Source organism: Chrysochloris asiatica, unplaced genomic scaffold (genome assembly GCF_000296735.1).
Source record: "Chrysochloris asiatica unplaced genomic scaffold, ChrAsi1.0 scaffold00248, whole genome shotgun sequence".
NCBI classification, from domain to species: Eukaryota; Metazoa; Chordata; class Mammalia; order Afrosoricida; family Chrysochloridae; genus Chrysochloris; species Chrysochloris asiatica.
The window spans coordinates 1888701-1909222 of NW_006408766.1; the positions used below are offsets into that span (position 1 = coordinate 1888701).

The 20522-nt window shown below is 37.6% G+C and overlaps 1 pseudogene; it reads right to left on the reverse strand.

Moving 5' to 3' along the window:
• Positions 1–11301: 11301 nt before the first annotated feature.
• The window catches only part of LOC102822785, a 115417-nt pseudogene continuing 106196 nt past the window's right edge, over positions 11302–20522 (reverse strand).

Below are 20522 nucleotides of genomic sequence, written 5' to 3' on the forward strand. Positions count from 1 at the left end.
GGAGGAGAACACTGAAAGTGCCATGGACTGCCAAAAGAACCAATAGATCTGTTTTGGAAGAAGTGCAGCCAGAGTGCTCCTTGGAGGCCAGGATGACTAAGCTTCATGTCTCATACTTCAGACATATTGTCTGGAGGAAACAGTCGCTGGAGAAGGATGTCCTGCTGGGTAAGGTGGAGGGTCAGAGAAGAAGAGGAAGACCCCCAATGAGATGGATTGGCCAGGTGGCATCATTGATGGACTCAAGTGTGGCAGTGGTAGAGAGGTTGGCCCAGGATCAGACATTGTTTCATTCTGGTGTGCATGGGGTCGCTACGAGTCGGTTCAGACTCGATGGAACCTAACAACAACAAGAACATGATGCTGTAAAATATTTATTGACTTATCCTGTTACAGTAAGTATTTTCAAGATATTTTATAATTTTTCACAACTCATTTGTCAATGTGCTGTCTTGTGATGGCTTGAATGTTGATATGATGGTAACTACTTGGGCACCAGTATATCAATTACCAACCAAGTTACCCACTGTGGACAGGTTTCAGTAGAAATTATGGACTAAAACTAATTCAGAAAAAAGACTGGACAATCTACATCTAAAATAAATAAATAAATAAAATGTGTCCATTATAAACTTCATGAATTACAGTGACACATTGTTTTACAGCAAGACGTTTTGAATATACCAGAATGCCTAAAAAGCAAACACATCTTTCTTGGAAGAAATACAGCCAGAAATCTTGTTCCTTAAAAGAAAGCATGCTGAGATTGTTTTTTCATACTTTGAACAGGTTATCAGAAGGTATCAGTTTCTGGAGAAATACATAATGTTTAGACTAGCACAGGGTCAGCAAAAAAAAGAGGAAGACCCTTAAATATGTGAATTGATACAGTGTCTACAATAGGCTCAGACATAGCAACAATTGAGAGGATGTAACAGGACTGCATTTTCTTTTGTTGGATATAGGGTCACTATGAATCAGAATCAACTTGTAGCCACCTATTAAATTTGTCTTACTCCAACTGGTATCTAAAACCACATGAGTTATACAAATAATGGTCCAGTGATCTCTATGTGTTAACAGTCCTTGTAACTGTCTGTAACTGCTGCGAGGTTTATTGCTCTTAATTTGCTCTGTACTTTATCCAAGAGACATGAAATCACCTATTTAGAGGAAACCCCTACTGTTCTTCCCTCTTCTCAATTTATGCTTGTTCTTAAATTCACTTTGTACCTTTATCTCTTTTCCCTTGATTATAAAACATGAACTCAGACAGATCTAGGTTAAAATGCAAATACTTTTAAGTTAAAAAATATTTATTTTAAAAATGACAATACTTTTCATTCCTGGTTTCTGTATCTGTAAAAGCAGAGAAACAGTTTGTCGCAGTCTATATACAACCATTTAAATAATCAAATGAACAATGCATATTAAAGAACCTAGACAGTTAACCCATAAAATATTAGGTTCAAAATTAACTTTCATTTTCCTTGCAATTTATTATGGAATTTAGACACTTAAATTAACCTGATGTCCTTATCACTTAGTTCTTGTTATTCCTACTCGAGTTGATTCCTACTCCTAGCAACAGAACAAAACATTCCTGATACTGCGCCATCCTCACAATTTTTGCTACATTTGAACCTATTGCTGTTGTGACTCTGTCAATCTACCTTCTACGAGAGCTTTCACTTTTTCAATGATCCTGCAATTTACAAACCATGATATATTTTTCCAACTTCCAGTCCCTACTGATAATATGTCCAAAGTATGAGAGAGCAAGTCTCTCCATCCTGGCTTCTAAAGACATTTATTCTAGCTGCACTTCTTCCAACACAAACATGTTTGTATTTCAGGCAGTCCATGGTACTTTTTATTCTTCTCCAACACCGTAATTGAAGTGTGTTGATTCTTCTTATACATTGTTTAACTTTGTCCTTTTATATTGTTTAACAATGTCCTTATACATTGCTTAACAGTGTCCTTATACATTGTTTAACTTTCACATGCATATGTTGTTGTTGTTGTTGTTAAGTGCCATCGAGTCGGGTCCGACCCATAGCGACCCTGTACAGGGTTTCTATGAGGTGATCAAAAATACTATGACTTGGGTCAGGTGCACCTTAGTCCTCAAACTGACATTTTAGTTCTTTAACACCTTGAAGAGGTCTTGTGTATGAGATTTGCCTAAGGCGATATATCATTCAATTTATTTTTCTGCTGCTTCTGGGAGTTTGGGTTGTAAATATAAACAAAATGAAGTCTTTGGCAACTTTAATCTTTTATCCATTTATCATGATGTTATCTATTGGTCTAGTTATAGCACTTTGTGTTCTCTTTATATTGAGTTGCAATACATCGCTGATTTAGAACGTATGTGAATTATGATGAATGACACTTAAGACTCCCCTCCCTTATTTATTTATTATTTTTTACATATTTTCATCATATTGTTAATTGCATTGTTGTTAGGTTCCATCAAGTCTGTACCAATTCATAGCAACCTTATGCAGAGCAGAACAAAACATTGCCCGATCCTGGGACAACCTCACTACTGTTGCCACACTTTAGAACATTGATGCTGCCACTTGGCCAATCCATCTCTTTGGGGGTCTTCCTCTTTTTCTCTGAACCTACACCTTATCAAACATGATATCCTACTCCAGGGACTGGTCCCTCTTGACTATATATCCAAAGTATGAGAGACGAAGTTTGACCATCTTGGCCTCCAAGGAGCACTCTGGCTGCACTTCTTCCAAAACAGATCTATTGGCTCTTTTGGCAGTCCATGGCACTTTTAGTATTATACTCCAACATCCTAACTTAAAAGCATCAATTCTTCTATGGTCTTCCTTATTCACTGTCCAACTTTCACATGCATATGATGTTATTGAAAATACCATGGCTTGGGTCAGGTGCACCTTAGTCCTCATGTTGACATCTTTGCTCTTCAACACTTTAAAAAAGGTCTTATGCAGCAGATTTGCCTAATACAATACGTCGTTTGATCTCTTGAGTATTGCTTCCATGAGTGTTGATAGTTGAGCCAAGAAGATGAAATCCTTGACAACTTCAATCTTTTCTCCACTGATAAGAATGTCATTTATTGATCCAGTGCTGAGGGTTTTTATTTTCTATACATTCGGATGTAATGTTTTACGTCCTCTTCACTTTCAGCAAGTAAGGTTGTATAATCTGCGTATCACAGGTTGTTAATAAGTCATCCTCCAATCCTGATACCATATTTTTCTTCATAGAACCCAGCTTCTTGGATGATTTGCTCAGCATACACGTTGAATAACTATGGTGAAATAATTCAACTTTGTCACACAGCATTCTTATTTTAAAACATTCAGTGTTCCCATATTCTGTTTGAACACCTGCCTCTTGATCCAAGTACAGATTCTGCATAAGCACAATTAAATGTTTCAGAATACTCATTCTTCACAACGTTTTCCATAGCTTGTCATGATCCACACAATTGAAAGTCTTTGTATAATCAATAAAGCAGAGGTAAACATCTCTCTGATAATTTCTGCTTTCAGCCAAAATCCATTGGATATTCACAAAGGTATCCCTCATCCCATGGCCTCTTCTGAATCCGGCTTGAGCTTCTAGAAGTTCTCTGTCAATGGATGCTTGCAACTGTTTTTATATTACCTTTAGTAAAACTTTACTCTCATGGGATATCAAAGAGATTGCCCAAGGATTTCTGCATTCCTTTGGGTCATCTCTCTTTGGAATGGGCACAAATATGGATCTCTTCCAATCAATTGGCCAGAGAGTTGTCTTCCAAATTTCTTGGCAGAGATAGAATGAGTGCCTCCTGTGCTGCCTAACTTTCTTAAAAAATTTCAATTTTTATTGCATTACTTCCTAGTGCCTTGTTCTTTGCCAATTCCTTCAATGCACCTTGGACTTTCTCCTTCAGTATCATTGGCTGTTGATCATATGCTACCCCTTGAAATGGTTGAACATGAAGTATTTCCTTTTGTTACAGTGACTCTGTGTATTCCTTCCATCTTGTTTTGATGCTTTCGCATCATTAAGTAATTTGCCCAGAGAATCTTTCAATAATGAAAGTTGAGGTTTGATTTTTTTCTTCATTTCCCCCAGCTTGAGAAACACTCAGGGTGTCCTTTCTTTTTTGTTTCTGATTCCAGGTTTTAGCACATTTTTTGTAATACTTGCCTTTATCTTCTCAAGCTGATTTTTGAAATTTTCTATTTATATCTTGTACCTCCTCATTTCTTCAAATTGATTAGCATCTCTATGCTGGAGAGCAAGTTTCAGTGCCTTTTCTGACATCCATTTTGACCTTTTCTTTCTTTCTTTTCTTCTTAATGACTTTTTGCTGTCTTCATGTATGATATTCTTGACGTCATTGCACAAATCTTCTGGGCTTCACTCTTTAGCGTTTAGTGTATCAAATCTGTTCTTCAAATGATCCCTAAATTCAGATGGGACATATTCAAGGTCATATTTTGGCTCTCGTGGACTTGTTTTCATTTCCTTCAGCTTCAGTTTAAATTTGCATACAAGTAATTAATGGTATGTTCCACAGTCTTCCCTTGGCCTTGTTTTGACTGATGATGTAGAGCTTGTCCATCATCTCTTTCTGCAAATGTAATCAATTTGATTTCTATGTATTTGTTCTGGTGAAGCCCATGTGTATAGTTGTCTCTTATGCTGTCTTAAGAAGGTATTTGTAATGGACAAATCACTGATTTTGCAGAATTCTATCATGCATTCTCCAGCATCCTTTCTATCACCAAGGCCATATTTTCCAACTACTGATCCTTTCGCTTTTTTCCCAACCTTTGTATTCCAATTACCAGTAATGATCAACACATCTTGATTGCATGTTTGATCATTTTCAGTTTGAAGAAGTTGGTATAATTCTTATATTTCATCCTCACTGGCTTTAGTGGTTGGTGCATACATTTGAATAATAGTGGTATTAACTAGGCTTTCCTATAGGCATGTGGATATTATCCTATCACAGACAGTGTTGTACAGTGATCACAGATCAGTTATTGAATGCAACACCATTTCTCCTCAATTTTTCATTTCCTTTGTGGTCATCAGATTCAAAATGTCCAATACCAGTCCATTTCAGTTCACAAATGCCTAAGATATCAATGTTTATGCGTTCCATTTCATTTTCGACAACATCCATTTTCCCAAATTCATACTTTGTACATTCCATGTTCTGATTTTCAGTGGATGTTTACGTCTGTATCTCTTCATTTTGAGCAGTGCCCTAACAGCAAATGAAGATTTCTCAGGCTTTTCTCCCACAAGCTCTACTCCCTTGATGTCATCATCGTCAACTCTACTTTAAATAGGCAGATCTTCCCCAGTCATATTTTTAGTGCCTTCCAACCTAAGGGGATCATTTTCCTGCACTCTATCTGACAGTGTTTGTCTGCTATTCATAAGAATTTCAGTGACTAAATATTCGGAAGTTGTTTGTCACTCCTTCCTCCTAGTCTGTCTTTGTCTGGAAGCTCATCTGAAACTTGTCCACCATGGGTGACTCTGCTGGTATTTAAAATACCAGTTGCATAGCTTTCATAATCACAGCAACTAACAAGCCACCACAGTATGACAAACTGACATACAGGTGGTGGATTGTTAATAATATGTACTATATAAAAATGTTGTAGGATACATCTGGAGCATTGTATTTTCCTGGGCATAAGTTAATCAAAACACCATGTAGGGATATGTAAATACTCTCTAAGATAGTAAATACTCTCTAAGCATTTGATCAGGATAATATTATGGATAAGATTTATGGAAAAATTATCCTTATGGAAAGAATGCTGAGTTTAGAATTTAATATTGATGGTATGTTGTAACAGATCAGAGATCATGAAAAAGGAGAAATGACAGGACTTAATGGATTTTCAATAGCAAGAAAATACTCAAGAAAAAAAAAATGAGTAAGAGAAAGAAGATAATTTGTCAAACAACAAAAAAAAAAATGGACAATTAGCTGGACACAATACTGATTACTTTGCTTAAGTCTAAAGGCAGGTTGTGCAAGTTGTGAAATGAAATATATGAAGATAAAAAGAAAATTCCCATAGAGACAATTATCATAGTTTTGTGACTAAAACACCAGCCCCATTACCAGAGACAATCCACACAATATTAGTATGAGTAAATTTGACAGCAACCAACAACAACAACAAATATACTCAATGACCATGAACAAATAATCTTAAATTGTTGTTGTTACGTGCCATGGAGTCAGTTCTGACTCATAGGAACCCTGAATGGGGTTTCCAAAGTTTTAAATCTTTATGGGAACAGAAAGCCTCATCTTTCTACCACAGAACAGCTGGTAGTTTTGAACTGCTGTCCCTGAGGTTAGCAGCCTGATCCGTAATCACTATACTACCAGAGTTCCTTATGTAGCCATCTTAAAATTTATTTGAATTCAAAATGGGTACATTAGAAGTTATTTTCATATTCTCTGTGGTATTTTGTTTTGACATTAGTTTTATAGGAGGTTAATATAGATTATTTGGCTTACTGGAAACAAAATTTTTCATTGTTAAATCAATTTGAGAATTTATAACAAATTACATGTTTTTCTTTTAAATTAAGAAAACATTAAGCCTCTGCAATACATAAGACTATAGTTGGAATCATGAACAGCATCCAGAATCTTCTGATTGAAAGGATGGGCCGACCAGCCTGGAGCAGCTGGAAGAACTGAAGATACTTCTTGAAAGAAAGACTAACAGGAAAAATATAAAACAATATAGGCAAACCTACTAATGACTACAAGAACAAGCAAGTTGTTTTCCCAGAAGACATAAAGGCAAGGGGTGGTTCCCCTTAGAACAATCCCCCTTCCAAAACTAAGACTCAATGGGAATACATGCTCTTATTGGTGACCACATTTGTCACAGATAAGGGATAGTGAGGGAAAAACAGCAATGAAGCTGCAAGCTAAACCCTACAATGTTCAGTATACTTCTGTGAACCCGGTTGGAGACCTGGTGGGCCAGCACTGTGGCAAGACATGGAGACTCTTGGGCCTAGAGTCAGTGACATAGCCACAGAGGACTAAAGTGGAGAGTGAACCGTCCAGCTCATAAGAAGAGAGGGCATATGCACAAGAACACCCATACTTGCAAAAAATACCCACTTGACCTGTCTTCAATGACTGGATGATCAGAGTTCAACTAGAAGTAGAAAGAAGAGGAAAAAAAGAATAATCTGATACAATTTGATGAACTTGACCTACACCTATGGATGCAATAGCTCAAAAGAGGGAACAAATCTTTACAGCAAAGATCATTCCCATTCCCTCCATACACAGAGTAGACAGGGATGGGCAACTTGGACATTGGCTACCCAAAATGGGGGGCAGAGTGGGGGGCAGGGCTGCAAAGGTAAGAAGTGACTGGGTTACAAGCTTTCAAGAGGGAGGAAGGTAGATTCTCCGCTGAGCCATATCCAATCTGTCTAGGCGGGGTTGATGAAAGGAAATGCACATTGGTCTCTTGTGATACAATAGTGAATAATTGTTAGGACTGATTGTGAGGTTTGGAAATGTAAAGGTAGAAGTTTTGTAGCAAGGAGGGGAGTGATTAACTTTGCAGTCTAGGAGCGGAGGTCCCTGGGATCATCAAGGGAGAAGAGCGGAGAGCAGGACCCTACCCAGAGAAGCAGGAATGTCTGAGATGGAGGCAGAGACAATGATGTGGAGAGATGAAGCAGGTGCTGATGACCGGGTGTGGGGTGGGGGGTGGGGAAGGGCAGGCTTGTAGGATTTACCCTTTGGTTGAACGCAAAATGAATGTTCTCCTATGTAAACTATCACATAATTCACAATAAAACATTAAAAAAAATTGGGGCATTTAGTACAAAATGGGCATAAATGTTATGCTTAGGTGAGAAATAACCCAACAATCTCAGTCTTTAAGATAGCAAAACAGTATTTCTCACTCGAACCATATTCCTATCATGGCATATGCCAAATTTATGTGAATAATTCAACTAAGATTCACATGACATTTTGCTTTTCAACTATATCTTCCCACAATGTAGTCAATTTGATTCCTGTGTATTCCATCTGGTGAGGTCCCTGTGTGTAGCCACCTTTTAAGATGTTTTTAAAAGGTATTTGCAATGAACAAGTCATTGGTCTTGCAAAATTCTATCATGTGATTTCCAGTATCATTTCTATCATCAAGGCCATATTTTCAAACTAATCTTTGTTTCCTAATCTTTACATTCCAATCAACAGTTTAATTATCAATATACCTTAATTGCATGTTTTATCATTTTACACTGAAGAAGTTGGCTTTTGATGTTAAGTACTGTTAAGTTGGGTTTGAGTCATAGCAACTCTGTATAGTTACTGAGAAGCAGTTGGTAGGTTTGAAATGCCAACCTGGTGGTTTGCAGTCAAGTGCTGATCCAACAGTGTCATACCAGGAGCCCAAACAATTTGGTAGAATTCTTCAATTTCATCATCACTGACTTTAGTGGTTGGTGTGTAAATTTGAATAAGAATTGTGTTAACCCATCTTTCTTGTTAGCATATGGAAATTATCCTATCACAAACAGAACTGAACTTCAAGATACAGCTTGAATTGTTCTTTTTGATGATGAATGTTACACTATTTCTATTTAATTGTGAATTGTTCACACAGCAATCTAAATGAATTGGAATAAGAATGGCCAATACCAGTCCATTTCAGCTCACAAATGACAAGGATAGTGATTGTTATACTTTTCACTTCATTTTTGATGACTTCCAATTTTCCTAGATTCATATTGTGTACATTTCAGTTTCCAATTATTAATAGATGTTTTGCAGCTTTTTCCTTCCATTTTGTGTTGTGTCCCATTAGTAAATGAACATTCTGAAATCTTTACTCCATTCACATGATGAATATCATCTCTACTTTGAGGAGGCAGCTCTTCTCTAGTAATATATTGAGTGTCTTCCGACATGAGTGGCACATCTTCTGCCACTATATCAGACAATGGTCCATTGGTGTTCCAAGTTTTTCAGAGGCTAACCCTTCAAAGTAGTCTAACTCTTCTCCTTCCTAGTTTGTTTTAGTCTGGAATTTCTTCTGTACACTGTACCACGGTAACTTTGTATAGTCCAATTAGTTCTGAGCCATAGAAAGCCTGTATAGGAATTCTGAGGATGGCTGGTGGGTTTGAACCACAGACCTTCTGTTAGTTATATAGTGCTTATTCAACAGCAACACAACAGTACTCCGTGAGTAAAAAGCAAGCAATTATAAAACAATTTATAGTTTCTAGCATCATTGCAATTCACATATCACTACAAACGGAGAGAAATGTTGTCGACAATTTCCATAGTAATAAAATTTTCTAATACTGCAAATGTGTTGTTGTTAAGTGCTGTCAACTTGGTTCCAATCCATAGCAATCTTGTGTAATGTTTCTGAGGAAAGCCTGATGAGCTTAAACTGGTGACCTTGTAGTTCAAATCTACTTTGCAGTCTAGCATATTAACCCACAGAGCCACATATAGCAACTTAAATTTTTAATGTGGGATCATTGCATTACACTTTAACATGAAAAGACTACATTTCTCAGGGTTTTCAGAGAAAATGATCTAATGATTGAAATATATGAAATGGGGGAGAAAGACATTTTAATAAATTGACTCATACGATTATGTGGGCTGGCAAGTTCAAAATCCATAAGTCATAGGAGAGGCTGAAAGTTTTGAAGGGGGGGTTGCTCTCATTCTCCCGAAACTCTGCTTTACAAAATATTATATCCTTATCCAGATACTGGTACCTTCTTATAATATGTCCAAAGTATGAGAGACAAAGTCTTGCCATCCTGACTTCCAATGAGCATTCTGGCTATATTTTACCAATATAGATTGGTTTGTTCTTTTGTTAGTACATGGTACTTTAAATATTCTCCTTCAACACCCTAACTGAGATGCACCAATTATTCTACAGTCTTCCTTATTCAATGTCCAACTTTCACATGCATATGAGGATATTGTAAATTCCATGGCTTGGGTAAAAAATAACTTAGTTCTCAAACTGGCATCTTTGCTATTGAACACGTAAAAGAGGTTTCCTAGTAATGCAGTATGACACTTGATTTCTTACCTTCTATTTCTATGAGTGTTAATGGTTAATAAGAGTAAAATGAAGTTTTTGGCAACATCAATCTTTTCTCCATTTATATGGATGTTGTTCATTAGTCCAGTAGTGAAGATTTTTGTTTTCTTTGTTTGTTTTATTTACATTGAGGTAAAATCATACCAAAGGCTTTGTTGTTGTTGTCAGGTGCCATCGAGTCGGAACCGACTCATAGCGACCCCATGCACAGCAGAACGAAACAATGTCCGATCCTGGGCCAACCTCACTACCGCTGCCACACCCGACGCCATCAATGATGCCACCTGGCTGATCCATCTCATTGGGGGTCTTCCTCTTTTTCTCTGACCCTCCACCCTACCCAGCATGACATCCTTCTCCAGCGATTGTTTCCTCCGGACAATATGTCCAAAGTAGGAGAGACGAAGTTTAGTGCTCCAAGGAGCACTCCGGCTGCACTTCCTCCAAAACAGATTTATTGGTTCTTTTGGCAGTCCATGGCACTTTCAGTACTCTCCTCCAACACCACAACTCAAAGACATCAATTCTTCTACGATCCTCCTTATTCACTGTCCAGCTTTCGCATCCATATGAGGCTATTGAAAACACAATGGCCTGGGTCAGGCGCACCCTAGTCCTCAAGCTGACATCTCTACTCTTCAACACTTTAAAAAGTTCCTGTGCAGCAGATTTGCCCAGTGCAATACGTTGTCTGATCTCTTGACTGCTACTTCCGCGAGTGTTGATAGTTGATCCAAGAAGAATGAAGTCCTTGACAACTTCAATCTTTTCTCCATTGATAAGAATGTTGTTTATTGGTCCAGTGGTGAGGATTTTTGTTTTCTTGACATTTAGATGTAATCCATATCGAAGGCTGTGCTCTTTAATCTTCATAAGTAAATGTTTCAAGTCCTCTTCACTCTCAGCGATCAAGGTCGTATCATCTGCATATCGCAGGTTGTTAATGAGTCTTCCTCCAATCCTGATGCCACATTTTTCTTCATAGAACTACCAAAGGCTATGGTCTTTGATTTTTGTTGTTGTTGTTGACAATGAAAAACTTTTATTAATAAAGAATGTTGAGATGAGCATTATCAATTTAAATAGAAAAAAATGTTTTTATGCTTGACAATAACACTGAAACAGATCTGGCAATTACTAGTTTACAGAAACCTTAATTAATGTTTCCTCTATTTATTCCTCCTCTCGCTCCCACTGCGTGGCCCATACCTCACTGCCTATTAAAGCGACGGGCATGGACACCCTGTCTCAATGTTGTCTGAAGTCTTACACATCTGAAAGGCTTTGACTGATTACTACTAGTATCTACAGAGAAGCTGGAAGGAGGATCTTGGCTGGTAGAAGGAAGATCTGACTCGATGCCTGAACAGGCTCTTCTTCCTGCTGGCTATCAATTTCTAGGACAGCCTCAGAACTAATACCTTCAGATTCTGCCTCCACAAATACTTCATCACCATCATCACCTGTTGTGGTGTCATTTGCTGTGGATAAAGTGCTGGTGGGTGTTGTCACCATTGGGACAGATTGAGAGGCATGCTCTGAAGAATCAGAAGTGGCATTCTCTGTAAATACAGTCACTGGAGCCGCTACTTGTAGAGGAGTAGTGGGAACACTTCGACCACCAGTCTCTTCCTCATGAGTTAGGAAGAGGGCTGTTTCATACATTCCTAAACCTCGAGAAGCAAGCTGGCCAAGATCAGAGTGACTTGAACTTGTCTGGGACATATCTTCAGGTGGTCCAATCGGAATCTAGGAGCACCAGCAACCTGTGGGGAATGAATTGCTTCAGCAAATCTATCAGTACGATGTGGCACCACAAGAGTTGGGGTACTTGGAACTGTTCTATCTTCATCATCAAAAAAATGTTGCATGCCACCTATTCCTGGAGTCAGCTGAAGCCCACGCCCCACAGACTGCCTCCGGGTCATCTTAATTCTCTGAACTGGTGGTCCCAATTCTTGAGGAGGAGCATGAATGGTCAGTCGTGGGGGAAATGTATGAGGTGGGCATCTTGGTGACTGAGGTGCTCGAGGAGTATGCCTTTCAGATGCTGAAGATGGCTGCTGTTCTCTAGAAATTTCCTGGGAAAAAGATGGCTCTGCAGTCCCTGTATTTCCTTCACCACTGTTTTGAGAATCAGCAGCTCTCTGATTACTTTCACCTCCACCCATACTTTCTTCTGTTTCTGTACCAGGATCAGTCCCATCACCACCCTCTGCATCATCAGCTTCATATCCATCATTGCCATCTGCACTACCAGTTCCTTTATTACTGTCTTCACCCTCGTCTCCCATTCCTGTGTCGTCCTCCTCCTCCTCATCTTCTTCCTCATCTTCCTCATAATCCTCATGTTCTCCATCATTTTCATCATCATCCTCTTCTTCATCATCACTATCAATAACAATGACATCATCTCCTTTGCCTTGACCATCCTGGGATGAAGTTGTTGTTTGCTGATCTGACTGAATTGTAAGTAAGCATTTGAAGTCCTTTTCACTTTCAGCAAGCTAGATTGTATGATGATGATTGAGATGTCATTCCTCTTCCATTTGTCATTTCCCACATAGTAAATCATGTGACTGTCACATTCAAAATGGCCTATACCGGTCCATCTCATCGCAATAATACCTAGGATATTGATGTTTATGTATTCCATTTAATTTTTGACAATTTCCAATTTTCCTAGATTCATACCTCATACATTCCATGTTCTGATCATTAATGGATGTTTACAACTGTTTCTGTTCCTGTTTATTTGTGTCCTGTCAGCAAATGAAGGTCCCAAAGCTTTACTCTAATTGTGATATCACTGTCAACTGTACTTTGAGGATATAACCCTTTCCTAGCATATTTTGAGTGCTTTCTAACCTGAGGTTCTCATCTTCTGGCACTATAGCTGACAATAATCTGGTGCTTTTCAACATGCTTCAATTTCCAGTAATTGGGGGCTGACAGTGACTAAATTATTATTATTATTCATAAATAATCTGTCTCTCCTTCTTCCTAGTCTTGTCTTCTGGAAGCTTATCTTAACCTGTCCACTATGGATGACACTTCTATTATTTAAAATACCTGTAGCATAACTTCCAGAATCACAGCAACACAGAAGCCACCACAGTTGGACAAACTGACAGAAAAGTGATGGACATTATAGATACAGAATGGTTTTACTTAACCTCAACTGATTTAAATGTTACTCACATTTAATGTGAATAAAATTGATTTAAATGTGAGTAACATAATTTAAATGTTACTCACATATAAATGCCTTCATAGCAACCTCAAAACGAATGTTTGATGGAGAAGTTTGCTCTATACCCTAGGGAAAATTTAAACACAAAATTAACTGTTTTGTTGTTGTTGAGAAACACTGAGTTGCTTCTGACTCATACCAACCCTATGCAGGGTTTCCAAGGAGCAACTGGTAAGCTTAAGCTGCTGGTCTTAATGTTTGCAGTTCAGTAGTGATCTTTACAGCACCGCACCAAGAGTCTTATGCTGGTATACATGTATTTTATTCTAAACTCTTCTAAATATAGTCCATTTCCATTCATATAAATTAATCTGTTGCTGTTGTTGTTGTTAAGTGTCGTAGAGTCGGTTTCAACCCATAGCGACCCTGAACAGGGTTTCCGAGGCTGTAACTCTTTACAGGAGCAGATCGCCTCATGTTTCTCCTGCGGAACAGCTGGTAGTTTCGAACTGCTGACCTTTCAGTCGCAGCCCGATTCGTAACCACTACGCTACCAGAGCTCCATAAATTAATCTAGTGCCTACTATATGTTAAGTCTGAATACTAAACTAATTAATAATATTTATTGTACTTATAAAATTCACAATAAAGTATGGAAAAACATTACATAAATAACTATAATAGCGAATCTTCTGATTCTACTAAAAATGTATGCTTGAGGAATAAAAAGGCTCAAAAAACCTAAATGATTAGCTCTGTTAAACATAATAAAAACTAAAAAAAAAAAAAAAAAAAAAACCTGAAAAATAAGTTTTGTTCTGAGCAGTTATTCTGTATGCTCACAAGGAGATGATATTATTGTTGTTGTTAGGTATCATCAAGTCAGTTTCAGTTCACACCAACATTATACACAACAGAATGAAACACTGCCTAGCTATGCCCAAACTTCATAATCATTGTTAAGCTTGAGCCCATTGATGCTGTTACTGTGCCTTACCATCTAACTGAGGCCTTTCCTCTTTTTGCTGAAACTCCACTTTACCAAACACGATGTCCTTTTCCAGGCACTGGTCCCTCCTGATAATATGTCAAAAGTATAAGAGATAAAGTCTGGCCACCCTGGTTTATGACTAGCATTCTGGCTGCACTTCTTCCAACACAGATTTGCTTGTTTTTATGGTAGCGTTGTGGTTACAATTTGGGCTGTTAATCTCACAGTCAGCAGTTCGAAACCACCAGCAGTTCTGCTGGAGAAAGATGAGGATTTCTGCTTCTGTAAAGATTTAAAACTTCGAAAACCCTGTACAGACAGGGTCGCTATGGGTTGGAACCAATTCAACAGCACTTAACAACAACAACAACAACAACAACAACAACAACATGGTACTTTGAATGTTCTTTTCCTACACCTTACCTCAAATTCATCTGCTTTCCTATAGTATTGCTAATTCATTCTCTGACTTTCACACGCTTATTAGGCTATTGAAAATACCATGACTAGGGTCCTGCACACCTTATTTCTCAAACTGATATTTTGGCTCTTGAACACTTTAAGGAAGTTGTGTGCAACCAATCTGCCTAATGTAATACATCATCTAATTTCTTGACTGCTGCTTCCATGGTTGCTATTACAATTTAATATTGTATCCATTTTTACTGATATTATTTATTGCTACAATGGTGAGGATTTTTTGCTTTACATTGAGGTGCAAACCATACTGAAGGCTGTGGACTTCGATCCTCATCAGTAAGTATTTTATTCACTTTCAGCAAGCGAGGTTGTATCATACGTGTGTCTCAAGTTGCTAATGATACCAATCTTGATGCCACATTCTTCTCCTTATAATCTAATTTCTCATATTATGCTCAGCATACAGATTGAATAAGTACGGTGAAACAATACAACGATGGCACACATCTTTCCTGAATTTGAACCATTTATTGTTTCCTTGTTCTGTTTGAACATCTGCCTTTCATTCTATGTACAAGTTCTTCATGTCCACAGTGTTTTGTAGTAGTCATTCTCCATAATGTGGACCATAGCTTGTCATGATCCACACAGTTGAAACTTTTTGCATATTCAATAAAGTACAGGTAAAAATTTTTCTGGTAATGTTTGCCGTAAGTCAAGACCCATCTGACATCAGTAATGATATCACTCATTCCACATGTAATGTTGCAGCCATTTTCTAAGTTATCTTTAGCAAATTTTGCTTCCATGTGATTGTAATGATTTTTCTATTGATTCCCAGATTCCACTGGATCACCTCTCTTTGGAGTAGGCAAAAATATGAATCTCATTCAATCAGTTCAGCAGATAGCTGTTTTCCAAATTTCCTGGCAGAGATAAATAAGTGCTTATAGTGGTGTCTATTGAAAGATTTCAATTTGTATTCCATCAACTCCTGAAGCACAGATCTTTGTCAATGTCTTCACTACATCTTGGACTTCTTCCTTCAGTACCACAGGCTCTTAATTATATGCTAACTCTTGAAATGTTTGAACATCAATCTTTTTTTTTTTTTTTTTTGGTACAATGACTCTGTATATTCCTTCCATCTTCTTTTGATGATTTGGTGTTACATAAATCATTATTTTGCCCATAGAATCCCTCACTATTGCAAGTTGAGGCTTAATTTTTTTTTCCTCCAATTCTCTCAGCATGATAAACACTAAGCATGATAAACTCTTCAGACAATATGTTGGTCTTTTACTTCTTTCTTTCCTTCTTAATGAACTTTTGATTTCTTCCTATATGATGTTCTTTATATCATCCTACAACTCTTCTGGTGTTTAGTCATTAATGTCTAAGCATCAAAACTGTTCTTGAAATGATCTCTAAATTCAAATGGGATCTGTTCAATATCATGCATTAACATTCATGGACTTGTTTTAATTTTTTTTTTTTTAGCTTCAACATTAACTTGTATGTAAGCATTTAATAGTCTGTTCCACAGTCTGCCTCCTGCTTTATTTTGGCAGATGATAGGGTGCTTTTCAAGTGTATCTTTCCCCAGATGTAGTCAGCTTGATTTCCATGTATTCCATCCCTTGAGGCCCATGTGCATAGTTGGTTTTTATGTTTAAAAAGGTATTTTCAATGAAATAACAAGCTTGCAAAATTCTATCATGTAATCTCCAACATTGTTTCTATCATCAAGGACAACTAAAACTGAGGAGACACAGCAGCAAAAATCTATTAATAATTGGAACATGGAATGTATGACATATGAAAATTGGAAGTTGTCATAAATGAAGTGAAACACATAAACATTGATATCCTATGCACTGGAGGGATAAATAGGACTTTTATTAGCAATTTGAATCTGATAATTACATGGTTCACTATGCCAGGAATGACAAATTGAAGATGAATAACATCACATTCATTATTAAAAGGAAAATGCTCAATATGATACCTTGAAATATAATGCTCTCTATGACAGAATAATATCCATATGCCTACAAGGAAGATCAGTTAATTCCATTATTATTCAAATTTATGCATCAACCTCTGAAGTCAGTCCTGATGAAATTGAAGAATTCTAACAGCTTATTCAGTTTGAAATTTTTCAAACATGCAATCAAGATGTATTGATAATTACTGGTGATTGGAATGCAAGTGTTGGAAACAAAGAGAAAGGGTAAGTAATTACAAAATATCAATATAAGTTCATCTGTATCCCTCTATTCATCTGTAAGCATGATACTTTTTTAAAATTTAAATTAAGTAAACTTGGCTTCCATCAATAAACATTAGCAATTTTTCGTGAAAAAAAAAAAAAAGTCCCTGGCAGGATTAATTATTGGTCTGCATATATTTTTTGTTAATAGTTAATATTCGCTATTTTGGATAATAGAAACCTGAAACTCAAAATAAGATGTCTGGGTTTTTTTGTTTTTTGTTTGTTTGTTTTTTTTCACTCTGACAGCTCTTATTACCTGTTTCAAGAAAAAAATGAAGTTTCCACAATCTAATGTGAGTTGCTCATTATCACTCATTTAGGAAGGCTTCAAAAAATGGCTAACATTTGGGTCTTGAAATATTCATAGAGATTCACAAAGCAGAAAATGTAGACACAGAGACTGTAGGAAAAAATAAGATCTTGTACTGAATCTCAGTGAGTTCACATCATATTTAATGTTTGAAAACCAGGGACTACTTCTCTGTACCTAGATTACAGTTTACACATGGAAACTCTAGTGTCAAATGGCTTTAGATTATATCAAGCACTGGATGAAATCATAAAGAGTTTTTAATTGTTTCTGTTTTCATTTTGATGTTGGTTTATGCCTTGTTATTGTTCTTGTTAAGTGCTATTGAGATGGTTTCCACTCATAACTACCTTGTTTCTGAGGTTTTAAATCTTCATAGGAACAGAAAGCCTCATCTTTCTCCTGTGGTTTATGCATTAGAAGATTAAAAATTAATTGATGAGACAACTGGGCAATAGAAGGAAGAGAATGGATGTATGATGATTAGTTAGATGATTAGTTCTGAATCTTTTAAGTCACACACTTACAAAAAACTACTGGGAATGTGAATTAGTGTATCCTCTTTTAAAAAAAAAAATCTTTAATTTATTGAGATATAGCACTTCAGAGAAGTCTTGATGTGGCACTGCAGGATAATGCACTGGAACACAAGGATGGATTGACCCACAAGGTCAATGGTTCAAACTCACCAGCTGCTCCTTGGAAATCCTACACAAGGTCACTATGAGTCAGAATCTACTTGACAACACCTAATAGTAATAAACACCACTACAATTTTAAACAGAATAAACATCACACATATACATTCTGGTGTGGCGCTGTGGGCTAATGCATCAGACAGCAAAGTCACTTGAATTGCAAGGTCGGTGGTTCAAGCTCACCAGCTGTTCCTTGGAAATCCTAGACAGGGTCGCTATGTGTCAGAATCGACTCAATGGCACTTAACAACAACACATATATAACCAGAAATCCTGGTGTGGCACTGTGGATTAATGTGCTGCAAAGTTGGAATGAACCACTAGGTTGCTGGTACCTATACATGGTCACTATGAGTCAGAACCACATAGATGGCACATAACAACAACAAAAACAACAGCAAAAAATATGTCCATATCTTAATTTCCAGAACTGGTGATAGTATTATGAATAAACTTACATGGCAAAAGGGAAAATAGGGAACTGTGCAATCTAAGCTAAGTGCCATTGAGTCGGTTCTGACCCATAGCAACCCTGTACAGTGTTTCCGAGGGTGTAAATCTTTAAGGGAGTAGAAAGCCTCATCTATGTCCCATGGAGCTGCTGGTAGTTTCGAACCACTGACCTTAAGGTTCTCAGCCCGATTCGGAACCACTGCGCTGCTTGAAACATTTACTTATGAAGATCAAAGAGCACAGCCTTCGGTATGGATTGCATCTCAATGTCAAGAAAACAAAAATCCTCACCACTGGACCAATAAACAACATTCTTATCAATGGAGAAAAGATTGAAGTTGTCAAGGACTTCATTCTTCTTGGATCAACTATCAACACTCGTGGAAGCAGCAGTCAAGAGATCAGATGACGTATTGCATTGGGAAAATCTGCTGCACAGGAACTTTTTGAAGTATTGAAGAGCAGAGATGTCAGCTTGAGGACTAAGGTGCACCTGACCAAAGCCATGGTATTTTCAATAACCTAATATGGATGCAGAAGCTGAACAGTGAATAAGGAAGATCGTAGAAGAATTGATGCCTTTGTGGTGTTGGAGGAGAATACTAAAAGTGCCATGGACTGACAAAAAAAACAATGGATCTGGTTTGGAAGAAGTGCAGCCAGAGTGCTCCTTGGAGGCAAAGATGGCTAAGCTTCGTCTCTCATACTTTGGACATATTGTCCGGAGGAAACAGTCGCTGGAGAAGGATGTCATGCTGGGTAAGGTGGAGGGTCAGAGAAAAAGAGGAAGACCCCTAACGAGATGGATTGGCCAGGTGGCATCATTGATGGACTCAAGTGTGGCAGCGGTAGTGAGGTTGGCCCAGGATCGGACATTGTTTTGTTCTGTTGTGCATGGGGTCTCTATGAGTTGGTTCCGACTCGATGGCACCTGACAACAACAACAGCCCAATCTAATCATATGAGTTGTTAAAGGAGGATAACATTATGTTGATGAAATTGCAACAACAAAAAAGAGGCTGAGAAGCCATCATTTCTGGCTTGACTATGGAGAGATCCATTAGTAAGAGAATTCAGGATGCTCCTGTTGCTTTGTACTATCAAGTCAAACTCAATAACAAAACTGTCCCTTAGGTTTCTCTAGACTGTCATTTTTACAGAAAGAACACATATGGAACAGTGATTAATTTTTCAAAGGGTTAGTGTTTGGAAACTAGTAGGGTACCAAGTGAAATAAGACCTTTATCTGTTCCCAAAAAGTACTGGTGGTTTCAAATCACTGACCTTTCAGCTGGCAATTGAGTACGAAATCCTTTGAGTACATAATCCTTGTTCCATTAAGAATCTTTGTAGGAAGCATGGAAAAGCTTGGATGACACCAGTCAATCACTCACAAATGAATGGGAATTTCATTCTTGCAATTTTATAGGATGTTTTTGTTGTTGTTAGGTGTTATCTAGTTGGAACCGACTCACAGCTAACTTATACACAGCAGAACAAAACACTATCCGATCCTGGGCTAACCTCACTACTGTTGCCACGCTTGAGTCCAATGATGCTGCAATTTGGCCAATCTATTTCATCGGCAGGTCTTCCTCTTTTTCTCCGACCCTCCACCTTACCAAACATGATATCCTTCTCCAGCGACTGGTCCCTCCTGACAATATGCTGAGAGTATGAGAGATGAAGTTTGGCCATCTTGGTCTCTAAGAAGCACTCTGGCTGCACTTCTTCCAAAATTGATCTATTGGTTCTTTTGGCAGCCAATAGAATGTTCAATATTCTCCAACACCATAACTCAAAAGTGTAAATTCTTCTACTGTCTTCCTTATTCACTGTCTAGCTTTCTCATGCATACGAGGTTATTGAAAATACTATGGCTTGGGTCAGGTACACCTTAGTCCTCAAGCTGACATCTTTGCTCTTCAACACTTTAAAAAGGTCCTTGCCAGCAGATTTGCCTAATGCAATATGTCATTTGATTTCTTGACTGCTACTTCCTTGAGTGTTGATAGTTAATTCAAAAAGAAAGTC